Consider the following 18704-nt stretch of genomic DNA (forward strand, 5'->3'; position numbering starts at 1 on the left):
GATAGAGGAGTTTAGTGAAGAAGGAAATCAGCAAGGTGAAAATAGGGTATGGGATAGCCTTGGCTGAGAAATTTAGAGAGAATCCAAATTCAGTGTAGTAAAGATAAAGAACAACTAGGGAGAGAATAGGATGCTTTAAAATCCAAAATAGGCATGCATGTGTAAAACCTCAAGAGATTGGTGAATTCCTCAATTTCCCCTCTGTGTTTACCATGAAGAAAGACATGAAGACCTGTGACCTTTAGGAGGTTTGTTGTCAAATCTTTGTACTGTCCATATCACAGTAGAATTGCTGTTGGATATATTAGAATGAACAAAGTCAGACAAATCTCTTGGTCCTGACCAGATAGGTCCAGGACCACTGCAAGAAGCGAGAGATAAAGCTTAAGCGCCAAGATCCCGGAAGACTGGGCAGCAGCAAACGTTGTGCCTTATTCAAGAATGGCTACAAAGAAAAGCCAGGAAATATAGACCAGTAAGATTCACACCTGTTTTCGCTAAACCACTTGAGAAGCTTCTGAAAGATAAAATGTGCATGCATTTGGAAATACAAAGTTTGATTTGAAGCAGTCAGCTTCGTATTGTGCATGGCGGATCATGCCTTACGAAGTTTGTTAGAGATTTGTGAGGAAGTGACCAGGAACGTTGACGAGGGCACAGTGGTAGACATCTTCTATTTCGATTTCAGTAAGACCTTTGATAAGGATCCACATAGTAGGCCACTCTAGAAGATTATATCACATAGAATCCAAGGTGAACTGGCAAATTGGCCACACAATTGGCTTAACATTATGCAGCAAACGGCTATGGTGGAGTTATGCTTGTCGGACTGGAAGCCTGTGACAATTGGCGTGCCTCAGGGGTCGGTCCTGGGCCCATTGCTGTTTGTTATCTATATCAATGACTTGGATCAGAGTGCACAACGCAAGGTTAGTAAGTTTGCAGATGACACTAAAATTAGAGGCATCGTTCAGAGAGAGGAACATTATCAGAAATTGCAGCAATACCTTGACCAGCTGGGAAAGTGGGCAGAGAATTAACAAATGGAGTTTAATATAGATAAGTGTGACGTCTTGCATTTTGGAAAGTCAAATCCAGGTAGGAGTTTAAGGATGAATGAGAGGGACTTAAGGAGTGTAGTGGAACAAAACGACGTTGGAGATCAGGTGCACGGTTATCTGAAATTTGGGTCACAGGTACACAGGACCATGAGGAAGGCTGTTGGCACACTGGCCTACATCAGGGCATTGAGTATAGAAGTTGGGACGTTATGTTGCAGTTGTACAGAATGTTGGTAAGGCTGCAGTTGGAGTATTGTGTACAGTTTTGTTCACCTTGCTCTAGAAAGGATATTATTGAACAAAAAATAATGTAGAAGAAATTTACAAGATGTTTCCTGGGCTAAAGGGTTGAGTTATAGGAAGAATTTGGACAGGTTAGAACTTATTTCTTTACAGAGTAGGAAACTGAGGTGGTTCTTATGGAAGTATAGATTTTATCAAATTATAAGATGCATGCCTGGGGTGAATACTTTTTTTTTGCAAGGTTGGGGAATCGAAGACGAGAGGACATCCGTTCATGTTTGGAGAGGAAAAATAAAACAGGAACTGGAGGGTCATCTTTTCTACACAGCGTGTGGTACGCATATGGACTGAGCTGCCAGGGGAAGTGATTGAAGTGGGTACAATAACAACATTGAAAAGACATTTGGACAAATACACAGATAGGACAGGATTAGATGGATACAGAGCAAAGGCAGGGAAATGGCAGATTGACAGATAAGGGGCAATTACAGCATGGTTTGTTGACGGAGCATGGCGGGCGTATCAGATGGTCTACTACAGAGGGAGAACATTCTCTTCCCAGAGGGAGCCACACCACTAGACCCACCAATCATGGTCTGAGTTCACCGCCCAGCTCAGTGCAGTATCTGAGGTCTGAAAAATGTCCAGTAGTACAGGACAAATATCAATCACCTTCCCTGCTCTTTCAGGATAAGTGTCACCGTATTCTCTCTGCTCCCTCACACTCACTGTATAACTGTGATCGCACCTACCCCCGAAAAAGACTCATGGTCCCCCACTCTCATAACTGCATGCAACGCTTACTGTCTCGCTCTCTATCTCTCACCTTTGCAGAACATCCCACACAATCATGGAATATGGTCTTCTCAGCTCCATGTTACGGGATCTTTGAGTCATTCAACTCCCGAGGTTCCTGTCATTGGCCAAACAGCACTCAGACACTTTTACCCCTTTTTTTTCAAGCGCCTGTTTGAGGGCATTTCCCATGGGGATGGACACTCCTAACAATATATTCCATCATCTTTATACTTTCATGAAATGGTCAGCTTAACCCAGACCAAACAAAAATCTACACTTACTTTATGGTTATAGATATCCAATCACACTTAGTAATTCTGGTTATTTTACTTGACTCACCTTAATGATATTAAAACAAAGACAGCTTCTAAACACGTCTTGTTATAAAATACAATTTCGAGCAGAGACCGTTTTTACCCTCAGCCGTCATCTTGACCGTTACCTGAATTGTACCACTTTACTTGTTATGAATGTTTCTTTTACCCTTTGTCTGAGACTGTTTCTGTCTGTATAAGTTACACAGTTCTCCCATTCAGTTGGACAGACGGCTGGTTTGTGATACAGAGGGAGGCCAACAGTGCAGGCTCGGTTCCCCACACCTACAGAGTTTACCATGAAAGGGACGCTCTCTCAACCTCACCCCATCACCCGAGGTATGGTGATCCTCAGGAGAAACCAACATGAGTGGTCTCTCTGATGAGAGTACTTTGTGACTCTATTCTATCAATGTTAGCGTTTTAATTTTCAAAAATATTTTATTGAAAAAGAGATTTTTGATATTATAATAAATCAATAACAACACAACTCAAATAACTGAAAAAATACATCCAGTTGCATGTACATACAAAACAAGTTAAAACACTACACAGACAGAAGAAAAACAAAACTAAACAATAAATAATGAATAAACAATACAGCTCAGCACAACAAAACGATAGCTCTCGTTCATTAAGAGCATTAACTGATACATTTTTTATGTTCATGGTTCTTCATCGATGGATATTAGATTCATTAGACAATAGCATCACGGTTATATAAAAACCCTTCTTGGAGTGGCCGATAACTCTGTATTGCCGTAATCCAAAAAGGGCTGCCATGTCTCATATAAATCTTTGTTTTTTGGTGCACCATACCAGTGAGAAACTCGAAAGGGATATTCTCCATGAAGAGCTGACGACGACCCAACAGACTATATTTCCTAGCATGGAAAGTACGGAAAGTAAGGATATATTTATTTTTCCCCATGTTTATCTGTGGAAACTACCCTGGGCAGAAGCAGGAAAACAGAAACCAGGTCCATCTCCAATTCAGTCCTCAATACCCACTCTATCACACCTACCACAGTGCTCAAATATAGATGAAGCCTGCAACAGGACCACAAGCAATGAGTAAGAGTGCCTGTAGTCATTCAGCATTTAGGACATGAAGGTAATCCCACTTTGCATTTTGAGAGACAATTTGGGGTCAGATAGACCCTATGAAGAATTTTCAACTGCATGGAATGGGTCCTACTACAGATCAAAATCCTTTGAGCATTTTCACAAATATCCTCCCATGTCTCCGAAGTATTCTGAACTCTCTCTCACAGGCATCACAAAGCTGCAGAGTCTTGTCTGAGGGGACACTCTCCAACTAATGATAGAGGGTACTGACAGAGAGTGTATTCTGAGCAATAGGCACCCTCTTCCCTCCATCGGATCTGTAAGAGTCTGGTAAAAATCTGCTTTTTTAAAAATCAAATCTCTGATCTTGAAAAAAAATACAAAAGAGGTCTCTACTAGGTAGTCCATACGTACGAGTTATTTGATCAAATGATATCATTATTTCTCCATCAAATAACACGTGGTGACTCAGTGGTTAGCGCTGCTGCCTCACAGCACCAGGGTCCCAGCTTTGGTTCTGGTCTTGGGTGATTGGCTGCGTGGAGTTAACATTCTCGCCATGTCTGTGTGGGTTTCCTCCCACAGTCCAAAGATGTGCAGGTTAAATGAATTAACCATTGATAAATCACCAATAGTGTTCAGGGATGTGTAGGTTTGGGCGTTCGTCAGGGTAAATACAGGCTGGTAGGGAAATGGGTCTGGGTGGGTTACTCTTCAGAGGGTCGAAGTGGACTTGCTGGTTCCCAGGGCTTGTATCCACACTGTAGGGATTCTACGAATTCTAAATCACTCAAGCAAGGTCCACCCCTTGCTGCCTACAGTTTAAACCTTGAATCTATTATCCCAGGATGACAACCCGTTATACGAATTATAGGAGTAAGAAACATGGTTTTGGCTGTATTTCCCTCAATCTGATGCATTGTCATTCATGCTTTAACAGTATTGATAATTATTGGGTTATGACAATACTTCTTAAATGTTGTCAATTTAGCTAAGAAAAACAGACTAATTAGGGTTCACTTTGCCTGAGAGGTTTCAATATCTCACAGTATTACGCCGAGTCCTCAGCGTCCCAGGCAATAACATGGGATAAAAAATATCTTAATTGATAGCTTTTATCTGGGCGATCTACTCCCCACAATCTGTGGGGTAGTTGCAATCTGGTTAGCTTGATAAAAAAGTCGCTTATGGTGCCAAATAAAATAGATAAACCAGCCATAAAGTCTCTTAAATATCTGTCTGGGAAACATCAAAGGAAGCATTCACAAGCGGTATAGCAAATAAGGAAGGACATTCATTTTAAGAACAGCTTTCCGACCTAGCTAGGGTATATTGGATTTGCCTCCCATCTTTGAAGGTCTTGTTTAATTTTGTTAAACAAATCGACATAGTTAACGTTAAATAAAAGACGGATGTAATGAATATACCGAAATAGGGTCCTTCCCCACCCTACGCCTCCCCCCACGTGACCATTTAAAAGGAAACCAGGATTTGCCCTCAACATCACGTATTTCCCCAATATCTCCCATAGGCATGGCCTCCAACTTTGTAAAATTAATCTTAAAGCCCGAAAAAGTGACAAGCGAATTAATGCATTGCATCACGTGAGCTACCGAAATTGCGGGATTTGACAAAAACATAAGACCATCTGCATACAACATAATCTTATGTGACTTCTATCCCACTTCTTGGGCAGGTATGTTGGGATAATATTCCTAATTGCGCAGGATGCCACCGAATCTAGGATTGTTGCAGGGATGGGGAAGAGATCAACCCTCGAGTGCAATTTCTGCGGGTTAAAGAAGAAAATAAAATCCCTACTTGTGAGGCAGATTTGCCTCCAGACATCCACCAGCTCTAGTTCTGCACACAAATCCACTAATTGCTTACATTATAACGAGGATGTTGGGGGACCTTTGGATATTCTGTCCACAGTAGTGCCATAAGACAGTCGAAATTTCCTTCTACAATAATGTGCCACGATGCAAGATAACTTAATTTGGGAAAGGCATCTTCCAGGAGCTTGAGAGGGTGCACCGGGTGGCAATAAACATTCAAATTAATTTCCATAGTTCAAGGCTTTGAGGATTACGATCCTTCCATGGGTTTTTCATATAATCTAGCAATTTAAATGGAATATTCTTCCTATCCATTATGATTTTCCCCCACTCTTAGTATTAAAACATGAGAAATAAACCCGATCAAACCCTCCCTGCTGTAACGTCAAACGTTCCTTGTAATCAAGGTGCATCTCCTGCAATAGAACAACATTCACTCTCTCTTTTGTAAGACGATAAAGTACATTTTCCCTCTTGAATGGCAAATGGCTCCCCTTAATGTTCCAGGTACACCGTTTAAGCACATCATTATCCATAACATACTGGAGCAACATTTGAACTCGAGAGAATTTCATATCGAATTACACATCGCTAAGCATTGATGACAAAAGACTCATCGAGCTTAAATCTGTACAAACTAAAACTACTGCAACTAACAAGCTCTCAAAACTTTGCAAAGCTAAAAACATTTAAAAAAATGAAACAAAATCCAAAGTACCAATGACACTTGATAGAGTTTTCTCAACTCCCTCCCCCCCCACCCCGCCCAATGGGGATGCTTACATATCACAAAACTTTATCTTCTGCCCGCTTCCAATATGGCATCCAGGGCAATTAATAACAATTAATAGGTGGGCACTTAGTCATCACAACTACATTTGTAACTCGCTCCAGCTTGAGCCACACCCCAGACATAAGCAAAGAATGAGAAAAAGTGTAGTAATAGTATGGAGAAGTTAAAAGTGAGTATTCTACCAATCCCCGACTATAATTTAACACTGGTTAATAGTAGAAAAATCCAACAAAATTTCTTTAAGAGAGAAACATGATTATCTCAACATCCAGACATACTTTAAAATGTCCACAAAGTTTTTGCTTTCTCTGGAGAGTCAGACAAGTTCATTGATCCATTCAAAGCAATATGAAGCTCCGCTGGGAACAGTAAGGAATACTGAATCCTGAATTCCATTACTCTTCTCTTGACGTCATCACAATATTTTATTTTCTGTATCACCACCGCTGAAAAGTCCTGAAAAAACATAATCCTGGAGCTCTCATGAAATAAAGCCATTCGAATATACATAGAGCTTCCATCGGTCTTCCATCAGTTTTGAATTATATTCCTGGATGTTCTCGAGCCGTGTCATTTGGTACTACTGTCTACATTTTCCACAGATCGTACATTCGGGCCAATCCCCGATAATACTCGACTCCATTGTTATTTATGAACCTTCTGTCTGTGCCTCAAAAATATTCAATATCTTTGCCTTCAATGATTTGTGGGGAAGAGAGTTACAAAGACCCACAGCACTGAGAAAACAAAAATAAAACACAAGCTCTGAGTGTGAGATTAATTTTTCTTTATCTCCTTATCTGAGGAAGGATATAATTACATTGGAAGCAGTTCGAGATGTTTCAATTCACGTATTCCAGGAATGTGTACCTGATATTACGAAGGCTTTAACAGGTCACTCTTGGAAACACAGGTGATCTTATTGAAACATACAAGACCGAGAGGAGAGTGGATCAAATAGATACCTACTGGGTATAGTCCAAATTTATTGTCATTTTTAAAGAATATCTTCAGTGTGGAAGCAAGGAGATCCCATCCATTAAGTTCACACTGTCCCTCCAAACAGCATCCCCCCAGACCTGCCTGCCTTTCACTATCCATGTAACCCTGCATTTCCCATGACTAACCTACCCATCCCTGGACACTATGGGAAATTTAGCATGGCCAATCCACTATAAGTTGTATATCTTTGGACTGTGGGGGTAATTGGAGCATTGTGAGGAAACCCCACACAGAGCGTCGCCCGAGTTTGGAATTGAACCCAGCTCCATGGTGATGGGATGTAGCAGTGCTAATCACAGATCCACCATGCACACGCGTTAGTCAGGCACACACAAATCTGCCTGACTTGTTCCTGCCACTGAACCTGACCCAGTCTGAGGCATTTATCATTGGCCATACACCAACCTGGTTACATTTAAAAATTGTTGGGAGCAGTGGAGGAGTGGGACTAGAAAAAGAAACAGTGACTCCCTCTAATCTCAGTCAGAGCAGGAATTAGGAGAAATTCATTCGGATTTCATTCAAGCGGGAATTCTCTTTCCCAGAAGTTTGGGATGGCTGAATCTTTATATTATATTGAGCTTGGTTTCACCTGATTGCCCATAGACAGGTGAATCAGGGATAATGGCACACGGAGAGCCTGCCTTTTGATTCTCAGTTTCATCCACAAACTCGGATGTATATTGCACACAACTCCTTCTTTCAGGCTGTCAGTATAGATTGTCAATAACTGATGCCATCGGACTCATAGCTGTGGTACTCCAGCAGATAAACATTTATCATACAGATCCATTAATCCTGACTCTCCGATTTCTATGTGTTAACCAATCACCATCGCATGTTAATACATCATCCATCATCCTACGATCTTCTGGCTTGAGTAAGATCTTTTATTTGGATATTCACCCAATCCATACCTCTCATGATTTCATAAACTTCTGGAATGTCAGCCCCACAACCTCCATCTGACACTAACTTCAAGAACATACATTTCAAGATAAGTACTGCAAATTTGAAACAATGTTAAACATGGCAGTAAAATAATATTCAGCCCAAACTTCATACTGTTATTTGTCTTTCTCCATATTACAATACTGAAGCAGCATGAAACACTTACGAGTGCCAATAAGACGTCAAGCACCTGAATTTCTTTGTCTAAAGGAGGTGATGATCTCGACAATGAAAACGTATCTATGGCCAGATCTAAAAAAAATACCATATAGTCTACATTCTCCCTCCTGGTCTCCCTATGACCTTGTGTGCTTGTGTCTTCCTTATCTCACACTCAATCGAGAAAACCCATTTCTCCCAGTCACTTCTTAATTTAAACTCGTTTAACATAAACTTCTTTTATCTTTTGAACACCCTACTTTCCCTGTCACCCATTCCCTATCTCTGGCTACGGATTAAAAGCACATTTTCCAATCATTTTCAAATCTGAAGAAGTGTCACACTAGACTTGAAACACTAATTCTGTCTTTCTGTCTCTCTGCAGATGCTGACAGACCTGCTGAATTTATCCAGAAATGAATAGGGGCACAGAACAAATTTTCAATTAAACAAATAACGATCGATACTGGAAATAAAGTACCAAAAATTGCCGGAGAAACAGGGAGCTTTGTAGAAGGTTCACTGGATCCGCAAGTTTATATCTGTATTCACTCCAGAAAATGCTTCAACATCTTCAGCAACGTCTTCAGCAATTTCTGTTTTTGAACAACTTCCAACGACATATGTTAAAGATGCCCAAACATTCAGTCCAACATGGAGCGCCGTACACTGGGAACTGAACGATAATGCATAAGTTCCTTGACTCTGAAACTGCAGAAGGCTGGCATCACTGACACTGCAGAGCTCTGAGTCATCGCCAGGGAGAAAAACAGAAGGAAACACATTCACTTCAAATACTGAAGATGGCGTTACCGAAAGGAAAACATTCAGAGTACTACCTTAAATTGATTGAGTTAAACTAACAAATTGGAGGCATGACACCAAGGAAAGAATTGCAGCAGAATGAGACTATGAAAATGGAAGGGTTGCCGCATCAGAAACCAGAGTAGGTCACTGAATACAGGGCTGTTGGGTGAATGGATCGGTGTGAACTGGGGGACAGTCAGTGGAATTGAATTGTAGATATTGCAGCTTAAACTGGGATATCATCTGATGCTGTAGAAACAGAATTGTATTCAATGACAATCTGTAACCTTTCGCTCAGGGTAATCTCTCGGTCCACCATTACCATCAAGCCGATCTATGGTTCACTGATGAGTGTGGTGAACATGCCAGGGTCAGTACCATCGGTACCTTTACTTGATGACAACCCATTAAAACCACCGCAATTGTCTTGTTACATTCGAAACAGCTGAACTAACATCTGGTACAGAGGCAGAAATGATCCAACGACTAACAAATCTGATCTAGGCTCTGTCATTCTGCCAAATCCAAGCATAAATGTCGATGGACCATTAAACAACTTACTGGAGGAGAAGACTCCACAGATATTCCCATCCTAAATAATGGAACAGTCCTGTACACCAGTGTAAAAGTCAAGTATGTGGTGTCTGCACTATCCTCAGTTAGACATGTTGAGTGAATGATCCACCTCACCCTATCATGATGCCCACAGAATCACAGATGAAAGTCTTCAACCAATTCGATTCGCTGTAGAAGAAACAGCTGAACACAGTAGATACGACAAAGGCAATGCGCCCTGAACCCATTCCTGCAATAGAACTGAAGACTTGTGCTGCACAACAAGCCGTGTCCCTGGGGAAGCTGTTTCATTCGAGCTCCAACTCTGGCATCTCCCTGGCAATGTGGAAACTTACTCAGCTATGTTCAGTTTTCTAAGAGAGGTATAAATACAATCTGACCAATTAGCACCCCATCAGTCCCATCACAACAGTCAAATTGGTGGGAGTTTTTTTTTTTAACAGAGTTGTCAAGCAGCTCAGAAATAATCAGCTCAGTATGGTTTCTGATAGGTCTCCATGCGGAGATAGTGCTGTCGTGGAATTGTCATTGGATTACTAATACAGACCAGGCTAATGCTTGAGCAGCTGGTGGCAGCTGGTGGGATAATAAAAACAATTATTAACATTTTGAGATCTAAAATCAGGTGTCAGTAACAGTGATCTTGTGTCGAATGTTGATTGTAAACATCTATCGCCTTCCCCAATGTACTTACAGGAAGTGAATCTCCCGTGCTTTCCTGGTCTGGCCTAAAAGTGACTCCAGACACACAGACATGTGATAGACTCTTCAATGGTCTCTGAAACAGCCAAGCAAAACACTCTATTTATCAACTGGTCCGAGCTCTTCAAGGATATATCCGGAGAGAACACCCGGCCCCAACCTTGGTGTTGGAAAAGGGAACGAGGAACATAGTGCTGTTGACCATGCAGAGACCTCCTTCCTAACATCTGACGGTTTGTGACAACACTTACAGAGCTTTCCCAAAGACTGCACAGGATCATCAGGAAATGAGTACGTCACACAACACATTGAGCTTTCCCTGTGCTAGTTAATGGCCGAACATCTCCTTAATGCAGTTTTACCCATACAATATTCATACGCCTTAATATGTTTAAACATTGTGAAATATAAAATAAGAACTACGGTCGTCCCTTCAGCCCATCAATTTTGCTCCTCCATTCAATATACATGCAGTTCTCAGATAACACGTGTCGACTAAATACAATTTGGCTGCAATGTGACTCGTGAACCTTTTTCCATAGAGCGAACTCCCGTTCACTGTGACGCAATTCCTTGCCAGGAACCAGCTGAACAGCAAAACCCAGCCTCAGGATCATCTGTCTGCAAAATATACGATCAATGTGTTCAGCTAAAACAGGAATGCAATCCGCTCTGGAAGCCTTGAATCTGAGCCTGAAACCGGGAATTGTAGTCTTCATTTACAAAAAACTTTATTTCAAACTGTGGGGATAATCTTGAGGAGAACTGGAATTTCCCCATCGGCATCACGTGGTCAGTCAGCCCCATGCACTTTCTGGAGAAGAATGTGGTGACAGGTACACTGCTGTGGTCAGTGATTGTAGTTTGAAAGTGTTACATTTGGAGGACAGTTTCATTACAATATGTGATTTAAGTATGTATTTAGACTGTGCTCGTGTGTGCTAGACTAAACTTAATTTTTGGTTTTGCTGATATATTTGGGGGTTTGTACCTTATCCTCTTTTCCCCATAGACCGCATTATTAATATTGCACGATTTTCTACAACACGGTGGTGCACAGGAACACAGCTACTGCGTTATTGGAGAACAAAATGGACGGATAGCTGATCTACCTTCACACGATACTCCTGCTCTCTCCCTATCCCTATAATTTCCAGAAATCCTTATTTATATTCAGTGCCTTGGTTTCTACAGCCTGATCTGGGAAAGAGTATCCCTGGTTCGCCAGTCTCTGAGTGCAGACATTTATTCTCATCTCAATGCAAAGTGGTCTGTCTGTACCTAATACTGTGGTCCTTTGTTTTAGACGTCCACGCCAGGGAATTACCATCCCTGCTTCCAATCTGTCTCGCCCTATCAGAGTTTTATATATTTCACTGTGATCACCACTCATTTTCCTAAACGGCATGGAATACAAGCCCAGTCGCCCCAATCTCTGCTCCCACAACAAGCCTGGTATCCCAGAGATCAGTCTGCTCATCTTTCACTACTCTCCATCAATTTCAGGTTTGTCCTTTACTGGGTAAGGAGACCAAAGCTGCACACAATACAGATGGGGTCTCACTAAGGCCCGATACAGCTGCAGTAAGATACTCTTACTCCTGTACTCAATTCCCCTGAAATGAAGGTGAATACACCATTTATCTGCCTACCTGCTTTCTGCTCCTGCAATATTGCTTTCAGTGACTGGTGTACAAGGAGATCCAGATTAATTTCAAAGTTACAGTTCCCCACTTGCTGGGTCTATATACACTGGTCAGCGTGCCAATGCCATTCCCAGGATTGACTTCTGGCTTCAGAACTCACTGCCCTCCATGTACCTAGAGAGCTGCGCAGAAATAAACAAAAATGCAGCTTAAGTTCCTTTTAGAGCAACATGATTCAACCACGCCCATTTAAAATGAGAGGCTGCCATTTTATTGTTCCCATCAACGTGCACAGCATGTCATCTCTCCCATTGGTCTCCATCTGCCACGTATTTTCCCAGTAATTTCATTTGTCTCAATTTCTTTGGACTTTTTTTACATCCCCCTCACCCACTCACATGCTGACTTCGTTCTACTTGCTAGTTGCTAATTTCAGTATATTCTCTTTTTATCACCAGACTAAATATCCCTAGTATTGCGAGGAAGTTTTCTTTTTTGTTTTGTTTTCCACTGTGGAGGCATAACTGAAGCATTTGCTCCATGGTTCTCCTATTTCCCGGCCCTCAAGAATCGGGTATCAAACTGCAAGAAAGCTGCACATTTATTTCTCTTCATTTTACCATTGGCATATTTTCAGAAAATATGACAAGTTCTGTCTTATGAACTTTGTTAATATATTCTTCAGAAACCTATCAATTCCTATTTTAAGGTGCTCAGTGATTGGCCTTCCACAGCCATACAATCACAGATGAATTTTAAGGCATTTCAAGAGCATAACCGTGCATTTTCTAATGGTTTTGAGTTTACAATGACAACTCCCCTCTCAAAAATTGTATTTCAGTCACCAACACACTCTGGGTGAAAAGCAATCCTCAAATCCTCACTAAACCGCAAACCCTTCACTTTATAAGTGTGGCCCTTTGACTAAAAGGAACGGCTGCTGTCCATCCACCTTGGCTATGCTCCTCGTAATCCTATCCTTCTGAATCACGTCACCCTCAGCCTCCTCTCCTCCAATCTAAACAACCAAAGCTTATCCAGCTTCTTTCCATAGCTGATATGCCCCATCCCAGGGAACATCCTGGTGAGTCTCCTCTGCACCCCCTCCAGTACAATCACATTCTTCTTGTAATGTGGTTTCCAGAACTACACACAGTATTCCATCTCGGCCTCACCAAAGTTCCGCATAGCTCTTATGTTCCTCAATGAATCAAGGTTATATTTACAGTCCCCTATGCTTTCCCACATTGTGTATTAACGTGTCTATCACATTTACGGATGTGTGTAGAAGCACCCTCTGACCTTCCTAGTATGTTGCCATTCATTGAGTCCTCCCCTGTCTGGTTCCTTCTTCCAAAGTATATCACCTCATATTTATCAGGATTACATTTCATCTGCCATTGATCTTCCCAGCTGACCATTCCATCTGCATCTTCCCATAACTTAAGGCCTTCCTCCTCAGTGCCAACTAACTGGCCATTCTACGTATTAAACACAAACTTACTTATCACACTCCCCACCCCTCGTCCATATCCACAGCTACATCATTTATGAGTGCCACAAATATTAAAGTTGAAAATCACACATCATCAGGTTAGAGTCCAATAGGTTGTTCAAAGGCACTAGCTTTCGAAGCGCTACTTCTTCATCAGGTGATTGTGCGCTTTGATGAAGAAGCAGCACTTCGAAAGCTAGTGCCACCGAATAAACCTGCTGGACTATAATCTGGTGTTATGCGATTTTTAGCATTGTCCACCTAGTCAAACCCCAGCATTTCCGAATCACAAATAATAAGGGACACAGCACTGATCCCTGTGGTATACCATTGGACACTGGCCTCCAGTCACACAAGCAGCCGTCTACCACCACCTTCTGTCTCCTACGACTAAAGTTCATTTGGATGCAACTTGGCAAGTCACTAATGAGTCCGACCTGTTCCCTGGTTATTCTGATTCTGCTGGACACACTTGTAGAATATCTTGAAATTCTCCCTAACTTGCCCTGCCAGCAGATATCCATGCCCCTGTATTAGTTAGTCCCCTACACGTGCAGAATTTCCTCCTTATTGCAGCCTTAAATGGTCGTGCTTTATCCTGCCATTAATTCACTTGAATGTGGATTAGACAGCCGGAGAAATATCCTGTTAATTTCCAACCTGTCACATGTTTTGTGAATTTTATAAATTTCACAGCGACCCACCACTTATTCTTTGAAACTCTAGAGAACACAGGCCGAGTTTCCTCATCACGTAATCTCGCCAACTGAGGGATGAATCTGGAGAATGTCCATTGAACTTCCTCTGTGGTCAGTATATTATTTCTCAGATTTGGTCACCAAAACTTTACTCAATATTCCAGGTACAGTACTCACCAACACGCAGTTAAACTGATTCAACATGTCTTTACATCTGTGTTCTGACTCTTAGAGCAAGGCAATCCAAACTTTAACTTACCACTTGCATATATTCCTCCTAACACGCTTCACATTCATTGCATTTACGAACTCATTGTTTGAGTTCTTATAGAAAGCCTTCTGATAATCTAAAATGTGTCAATCCTACTGGTTCCCCATTATCTATGCTGTAAGAATCAACTTCAAATAATTCCAAAGGTGTCAAGTATGATTTCCCTTTCAGAAATTCATACCGATTCTCTCCAATGTTGCTGTTAATTTCTAAATAACGAATATCACATCCTATATAATAGATTCCAGCAGTTTCCCCACAAATGTCACGTTAATTGTTCTGCAGTTCTCCACACATCTCTTCTTCCCTTTGTAGATGCTAGAATCCCTATTGTTCATCTATAATGCTTGGATCAATTTACTAATGTCCATTTAGCTACATTGGCTTCCAGACTATGCAGAATGCACTGGAAAATAGAGCACAGTCATCGATAGTGCAATTAATACTTCTATTAGTGGTTTATTTCTGAAGATTCTGGTATGAAGTACATCTGGTTTGTCAAGGTTAGCAATGCTCAATCCAGCTGCATGTTCAAGTAAAGCCTTGTTAGTGATATAACTTGACTTTATGTTTTTCAAGCCACAAGTCCGAGATGATCACTTCATATTTCTGGGTGATTTTCTGGATCTTCCTCCATGAAGACAGGTGCAAAAGTAACTGGCTATTTGCTTGGCCATTTCCCAGTTATCCATAATAAACTCATCTCTCCTGATTGCAGATTTCCACATTTGACTCTTTTTTCCTTTGAAATATAGATCATAGATTTATGTTGTTTTTGTGATCCTGCTTGTTTGCATGCATGTTTGATTTTTGATTTCCTTAACAGTTTCATGGATCGTAAATTTCTGAGAATTCTCAGGATTCCACAATGTCTGTAATTCTTCTGAAGTCACTTCCTGCGATTAATATAATCTTTATTTTTTATGCCAATCTTTGTTAACGAACTTTCTCACTCATGGGTGTTTTACCTGAAATAAATAGACTTACTTTTCAGACTTTGTAGTATTTCTATAAATATCCTGGTTCTGAGCAGATATATTCAGGAACACTGCAGGAGGACAGGAACGAAATAGCGGGGGCCCTGGTTGATAATTTTGCATCATCGGTAGCCAAAGGGTGAGGTCCTGGAGGGTAGTGAGTGCTATGCCCTTACTCAAAAAGGGCTACAAAGAAGAAACGGGGAACTATAGACCAGTAAACCTAAAATCTGTAGCAGGCAAGTTACTTGAGAAGATTCTGAGAGAGAAGATATACATGCATTTGAAAAGACTGGGCTTTGTGAATGGGGGATCATGGCTCACAAATTTGTTAGACTGCTTTGATGAAGTGACCAGCAACTTTGACAAGGACATAGTTGTGTATATAGTCTATATGTATTTCAGTAAGGCCTTCAATAAGATTCCATATGGTACGCTGCTCTGGACGATTAGATCAGATGGAATTGAGGGGGAGCTGGAAAATTAGGCCCAAAATTGGCAGAATCATAGGAAGAAGAGGGTAATCCTGGAAGGATGCTTGTCGGACTGGAGGCCTGTGATGAGTGGAATGCCTGAGGGGTCGGTGCTGGGACCATTATTATTTGTTTTAAGTATATATATATATATATATATATATATACACACACACACACACACACACACACACACACACACACATATATTACACATATCTATGATTTAGATGAGAATGTACAGGCATGATTTGGAAGTTTCAAGGTGACACTAAAATAGGTGGTATCGTGGACAGTGAGGAAAGTTGTCAGAAATTTCTGAAATTATAGCAGTATCTTGATCAGGTGGGGAAGTGGGCCGAGAAATGGCAAATGGAGTGTAATACAGATAAGTGTAAGTTCTTGCATTTTAAAAAGTCAAATCAAGGTAGGAGTTTCATGGTGAATGGCAGGGCCTTAAAGGGGTGCAGTGGAGCAGAGAGACCTTGAAATTCAGGTGCACGATTCTCTGTAAGTGGAGTCCCAGGTCGACAAGGCAGTGAAAAAGGCATTTGGCACACTGTCCTCCATCATTTAGAGCATTGAGTATCAAAATTAGCGAGTTATGTAGCAATTATACAAGATGTTGGCGAGTCCATACTTGTAGCGTCATGTTCAGTTTTGTTCACTTTGCTCGAGGAAGGACTTTATTTAACTGGAAAGAGAGCAGAAGAAATTTACAAGGATTTTGCCAAGACCCAATGGTCTGAGTTACAGTGAGAGTTTGAACAAGCTAGGAGTTTGTACTTTAGAATGTACGAGGCTGAGGGGGATGTGATAGTAGTGTATAAGATCATGGGAGGCATGAAGAGAGTCTCTGCACTCAGTCTTTTTTTTCTCCAGGATTGTGTAATCACGGACTGGGGGCATCAATTTAAGGTCAGAGGGGAAAGAGTAAAAGTGAACCTGAGGGACAATTTCTTTTACGCACAGGGTGGTATGCATATGGGATGAGCTGCCAGCAGAAGTGGTTGAGGCGTGTGCATTCACAAAATTTAAAATACATTTGGACAAATACACGGATAGGAAAGGATTAGAAGGATACAGGAAAATGGGGTTAGCGTGAATGGACATTTTGTTCAGCATGTCCCAGTTTGCGCCGAATGTCCTGTGCTGTAAGACTCTATGAGTACAACAACCATTGTTCTCCTACTGAATGTTATATTGTACTTTCCCAATTCACTGGAGCGAACTTGACACTCTAGCCTCTGGGCTTCCATGATGTCTGACCAGAATGTTCAAACATTCCATATTGTATGCAGATGCCGTGTAAAATACAACATATTAATGTCACTATTCCTCCAAAGCTGCTTCAGAGCAAGGTTAGTAATTAGTCCTTCCGACTACACAACACCAAATCCGAAATAATCTGCTCTCTCGTTTGGTTCACAACATACTCTTCAACCTACCTGATATACACTAATGGAATTTATTTTTCACAACATTAGCAGTCACTTAGTTAACTCAGTTTCGATGCAACTTGACACCATCCATTATTACTGCAGAACCCACGATTATTTTTTACTCATTCACAGGATGGGGGCTTCGCTGGATAATCAGCATTTACTGGCCATGCCAAACAGCAGTTAAGAGTCAACAGCGTTGCCTTTGGTCTGGAGTGACATGCATGCCAGACCAGGTAAGAATAGTCGTTTCTTTCCCTAAATGACATCAGTGAACCAGATGAGTTTTTCCAACAATCAACAATGGATCCCTGATCATCATAAATCCTCGATTCCAGATACTTATTGAATTCAAATTCCTCAATCTGTTATGATAAGATTTGAAACCGTGTCCCCAGAACATTACCTGGGTCTCTGGATTAAGAGCCCAGCGATAATATCAGTAAGTCGTAGCTTCCCTGTGCATATAGTTGCATATATAATTTCCAGACAGTATGATGCAAAGCATTTGCGTGACAGTTTTGTTTCAGATATATAATACACCAAGTTTGCTGCTCCTTGCTATTTGTAAGACCCACCCAAACTGATTCTGTGAATCCTGGGGGACATGGCCTGTGTCGTTACTAGTGATAGACTTGCTTAAGGCATTCGGGGAGGCTTACCTCGATGCTAAGATGGTCTGAAGAAATGTCCAGCAATACAGGACAAGCATCAATATCCACCCCGCTCTGTCAGGATAAGTGTCACCGTATATTCTCACTGCTCCCTCACACTCACTGTATGGCTCTTATAGCACCTACCCTCGACAAAAGCTCACGCTCTATCTCCAAAAAAGGCTCAAGCACGACCACTCTCACTGTTGAATTCAGCACCTTCCCGCCCCCGCATTTTCTGTCCCTGATGCAATAGCCCCGCACACTAATAACACTACATGGATACAACACTGTGGACAGACTCCCTCTGACCACCTCACAATGTCACATCTTACCTACCTCAGCACGAACAGCAGGGTCATCCACTCCCACCCTCACTCATTCCGTCCCTTTCTCCTATTCCAGGAGAAACAGCCTGGAAGAGGAGAGAAAAGGCCAAGTCGTGTGATGGAGTGCCAGATATCCGTTCCCTCATCCCCCTACCCTGACATGTGGGGAGGGTCTTGGAGAGAACCGAAGCGGACCAGGAGGCCTTGTGTGGAGATTCTGAAACATCCACGTCCCACCAACCGAATAAGGAGCAGTGTTCAGTAAAGAGCAATTCTCAGTTCAAACCTACTGTCAGTTCCAACCTCATCTCTATCACTCGCAGAAGAACAGATGCACAGAAATGCAGGCAGTGAAATACACAGATGTATTGGTAAATGCCCCAATATATTAACATGCAAAATGCATGC

The sequence above is a fragment of the Hemiscyllium ocellatum genome, unplaced genomic scaffold (assembly GCF_020745735.1).
Source record: "Hemiscyllium ocellatum isolate sHemOce1 unplaced genomic scaffold, sHemOce1.pat.X.cur. scaffold_278_pat_ctg1, whole genome shotgun sequence".
In the NCBI taxonomy this organism is placed as follows: domain Eukaryota; kingdom Metazoa; phylum Chordata; class Chondrichthyes; order Orectolobiformes; family Hemiscylliidae; genus Hemiscyllium; species Hemiscyllium ocellatum.